At 30.0% G+C, this 5,054-nt stretch overlaps 1 non-coding gene across 1 annotated transcript; it reads left to right on the top strand.

Moving 5' to 3' along the window:
* The first annotated feature begins 2,888 nt into the window (after positions 1–2,888).
* LOC139851019 (small nucleolar RNA R71) lies at positions 2,889–2,995 on the top strand. Its single transcript, XR_011760385.1, has one exon. It is a non-coding gene; the product is annotated as a small nucleolar RNA R71 (small nucleolar RNA).
* The last annotated feature ends 2,059 nt before the right edge of the window (positions 2,996–5,054 follow it).

Below are 5,054 nucleotides of genomic sequence, written 5' to 3'. Positions count from 1 at the left end.
CTTGGAGGGGGTATACACTTTTATTTTATTTCTATCCTTATCATTATTAGTAAATATTAATTATTATGATTATTATTATTATTATTATTATTATTATTATTATTATTATTATTATTATTATTATTATTATTATTATTATTATTATGTTTATTGATATCATGATTTTTATTATTATCATCAATATAGTTACATTATTATCATTTTTATAAGTATTATAAGTAATATCATTGTTTTTATAATTATTATTATTAGTAGTATAATCATGATAATAAAAAACAACTCTTATTACTATTATTGATATTATGTTACCAAATAAACATTTCATATATAAAAATATACTTTTAGTAATATTACCTATAAGTAAGTATTAATCACATTAACATTTTTTTATTGATACTCATATAGAACAAATTAAGTATTTTAATATAATATCAACCAAAAATTTATTAATATTTGTCATTATAAATATATATACACAAATTAAATATATATAATATATAAAATAAGTTATAATATGTGAAATTGTTCAATTACGATTATAGGTATTAATATATATATAAATGATATAGGTTCGTGAATCCGAGGCCAACCCTGCAAATTGTTCGGTTCCGTCATATGCATATTTTTACTACAAAATATCGTATTGTGAGTTTCATTTGCTCCCTTTTTAAATGTTTTTGCAATATATATTTTTGGGACTGAGAATACATGCGCTGCTTTTATAACTGTTTTACGAAATAGACACAAGTAATAGAAACTACATTCTATGGTTGAATTATTAAACCGAATATTCCCCTTTTTAGTCTGGTAATCTAAGAATTAGGGAACAGACACCTTAATTGACGCGAATCCTAAAGATAGATCTATTGGACCCAACAAGCCCCATCCAAAGTACCGGATGCTTTAGTACTTCGAATTTATCATGTCCGAAGGGAGTCCCGGAATGATGGGGATATTCTATATGCATCTTGTTAAGGTCGGTTACCAAGTGTTCAATCCATATGAATGATTTTTATCTCTATGCATGGGACGTATATTTATGAGAAATGAAAATGAAAATCTTGTGATCTATTAAAATGATGGAAATGATTATTTATGTTAAACTAATGAACTCAGCAACCTTTTAGTTGACACTTTATAGTATGTTTATTCTCAGGTATGAAAGAAATCTTCCGCTGTGCATTTGCTCATTTTAGAGATATTACTTGGAGTCATTCATGACATATTTCAAAAGATGTTGCATTCGAGTTGTCGAGTTCATCAAGATTATTACTAAGTCAATTATAGTTGGATATATTATGAAATGGTATGCATGCCGTCAGCTTTCGATGAAATGAAAGATTGTCTTTTCAAAAATGAATGCAATGCTTGTAAAATGTATCATATAGAGGTCAAGTACCTCGCGATGTAACCATATGTAATGTATTCGTCCAGATGGATTAGGACGGGTCGTTATATTTTCCATTATCCCTCTAGGATATTTTACTGATCGATCGGCTAGTTGTATGCTTATTCTTGTTGGTTTCAATTCTCCGAAGTCTAGTTTAGCGTATAGTGAATACGGCATTAAATTTATACTAGCACCTAAGTCTGCCAATGCTTCTATTGAACTAAGACTACCCAGAAAACATGGAAATGTGAAACTTCCTGGATCAGAGAATTTTTCTGGTAGTTTATTCAACAATACTGCAGAACAATTAGCATTCATAGTAACAGCCGAGAGTTCTTCCATTTTCTTTCTATTTGTGATTAGATCTTTCAAGAATTTAGCATATCTAGGCATTCCTGAAATCACATCAATGAAAGGAAGATTGACATTTATTTGTTTAAACATATCCAAGAATTTGGATTTCTCGACTTCAAGTCTTTCTTTTCTCATTTTACTCGGCTAAGGAAGCGGTGGTTGGTATGGTTTAACATAAGGATTTGCCTTAACTGTGTTATCTTTATTAACCTTTTAAACTACCGGTTCCGTTTCCTTATCTTGCTCAGGCTGTGGTGCCTGTGTAGTAGGAATAGATTCATCAGACTTTACAGGTATTTCAGGTGGTTTAAGTGTAATACCACTTCTTGTGGTAATGGCTTTAGCTGTTTCATTCCGGAGGTTAGCATTTGTATCACTAGGTAGACTCCCTGGTTTTCTTTCACCTATCAACCTTGCTAGGTTGCTTACTTCTTGTTCCAGATTTTGAATAGAAGCTTGTTGATTTCTAAATGCTTGCGCATTTTGTTCATTCGTTTCTTTCTGAGATGTGAAAAATTGAGTTTGAGATTCAACTAGCTTTGACATCATGTCTTCTAAATTTGGCTTTTTATCATCGGTTTGTGGTGTTTTAATTGGAAAAATAGGTCTATGCTGATTGTAAGTATTGTTAGATACTTGTTGATTGCTAGTACCTTGTTGGTTGTTGTATGGAACATTTCGGTTATAATTCTGATTTTGATTGTAGATTGGTCTTGGCGGTTGATAATTACTTTGATAATTATTTCCAGGCCTTTGGTTCATGTATGAAACATTCTCTCTTTGTTCCATTGTTTGTTCAATACTGAGACAATCTTTTGTCAAATGTGGTCCTCCAGACTGTTCACAACTAATTCGTATTGCGTGAATATCCTTAGTCATCTTTTCCATTCGTCTCTCGAAAGCATCTATCTTTGCAGAAATGGAATCAAAGTCATGGATAGAATCGGCTCTAGCCGCTTTAGATGATCTAACGATATCTTTTTCTTGATGCCACTTATGTAAGTGGGAGGCAGTGTTATCAATAATTTTGTAAGCTTCAGTTGCGGTTTTCTTCATAATGGAACCACCAGCTGCTATATCGATGTCTTTTCGTGTAGTAATGTCGCATCCTTGGTAGAATATTTGTACTATTTGATAAGTGTCTAAACCATGTTGAGGACATCCTCTTAACAACTTTCCAAATCTTGTCCATGCCTCATATAATGTTTCATTTGGCTTCTGTGTAAACGTAACAATTTCTCCTTGAAGTCTCACGGCTTTAGATGCCGGAAAGAATTGTTTAAGAAATTTTTCAACTAAGACATCCCATGTATAAATCGCCCCTTCAGGTAACTATTCTAACCAATCTTTCGCTTCTCCCTTTAAAGTCCAGGGAAATAACATGAGATAGATCTATTCATCCTCAACTTCTCTGATCTTGAATAAAGTACAGATCCTATTAAAAGTTCGAAGATGTTCGTTTGGATCTTCCTTTGGTGCACCACTAAATTGGCATTGATTAATTACCATGTGTAGGATTTGCCCTTTGATTTCATAATCTGGTGCATTAATGTCTGGTTGAGTAATTGCGTGACCTTGGCCAGTGCGTTTAGCCCTCATTCGATCTTCCATACTTAGAGGTTCCAGATTTTTCATGATTGAAATTGTTGAATCTGAATCACTAGAGGATTCTGATTTAATAGTTTCATCCTCGACAATCTCTGGATGAGTGATATGTGGTTCAGGAGGAATGATTAGTGGTTCAGGATCTCTGAATTATCCCTGAATATCCTCTGGATTCTCAATTGTGAGGTCGGGTTCAAAAAATGGATTATCGGAAATTTGAATTGGAGTACTTGGTTGACTAGATGACGATTCTAAAAAAAAATCAACGGCGACAATGTTGGCTAGATGTCTTGATCGAGTTACAGGTGATGAACGTATGAAAGGTGGTGAACGTTTTGCTCGGTGCATTCACTGAATATTCTATTAGTTATAAAAATAAAAATTATATAAAACTATCAAATTAATAGACTTTTTTGATTTTGCCCACGTTTCGAATAGCCAATAGATGCAGCAGGTAGCCAGGACCCTTTAAATCGGAAGCCCACAACTCTCCACTAACAAATCCAACTATTACTACGAACCAGAAAATTTTGGATGTCTATCAATTTAACCGCTTAAAATAATTTTTCGTCGAAGTTTAAAGAAAATAAAGAAAATTCTATGTCCTAAAAACTAGAGCGTCGAGAAATAAGAAAGAAAAAGAGCGCGTCGAAAAATGTCAAAAAATAAAAGGTTGAAAAATAAAAATAAGAAAGAAAAGCATCGAAACTCAAAAGTCTAAAAACTAAATATTAAAAGTTGCGTCTAAAGGTATTAAAGCTTAAAAGGAATTCTATATTCAAAACGGCACTAACTTAAAAGGCACTAAAATTTATAAAATATTAAAGCGATAAACGACATCGTAAAATTTTAAAGCACCTAAATCTTAATCTAAAGAAAAAGTACTTAAGGGATTTATGGCAAAGCCTAAAAATCTAGAAATATAAAATACTATGGTAAAAAGTAAGTTTAAAACTAATTAAAAAAAACAAATAACAATTAAACGATTAAAAATATACAATTAAAAAAATTGAAAAATAATAAAATTACTTATTTTTATAAAAATATTATTTTTATATTATTATTTTATTAAAGTATTAATTTTATAAGTAATAAAACTAATTAAATCTTAAAACTTAAAATACAAATTTAATTAAAACTAAAACTAATTAATATTAAATTAAAACCCAAATTAGGTTAATTAATAATAATAATAACTAATAACAAAACCTAATTCGTACCAGCTGATGATGCAGACCTGTCAGAAGACCTCATGCGGTCGCATGAGGTTTACGCATCTGGGCTATGCGATCGCATGGAGATGGATACCAGGCCTGTTCTTGGGTTGCTACAGTATTGTGGCCCATTTTTATTTATTTATTTATTTTTTTAAATTTATATATATATATATATATATATATATATATATATATATATATATATATATATATATATATATATATATATATATATATATAAATATGTAATAAAAATACTTATATTTAAAAAAAATACTTATTAGTTTTAATTTATAACAAAATAAAAATATAAACTTTTTAATTTAAATAGAAATATATTTTTCTTTTATATTTTTTGTATTTTAAAACTTATATAAAATTATATTCTTACTAAAATAGCTTAAAAACTAATATATTTTTTTTAATAGCGTTTCACTTTTGGCATTGATGAAGTCCTCGGCAGCGGCGCCAAGTATACTTGATGTTAT

This window comes from Rutidosis leptorrhynchoides, chromosome 5 (assembly GCF_046630445.1).
Source record: "Rutidosis leptorrhynchoides isolate AG116_Rl617_1_P2 chromosome 5, CSIRO_AGI_Rlap_v1, whole genome shotgun sequence".
Classification (NCBI taxonomy): domain Eukaryota; kingdom Viridiplantae; phylum Streptophyta; class Magnoliopsida; order Asterales; family Asteraceae; genus Rutidosis; species Rutidosis leptorrhynchoides.
The sequence above is the reverse complement of the archived record's forward strand: the minus strand, read 5'-3'. Positions and strand labels throughout refer to the sequence as shown.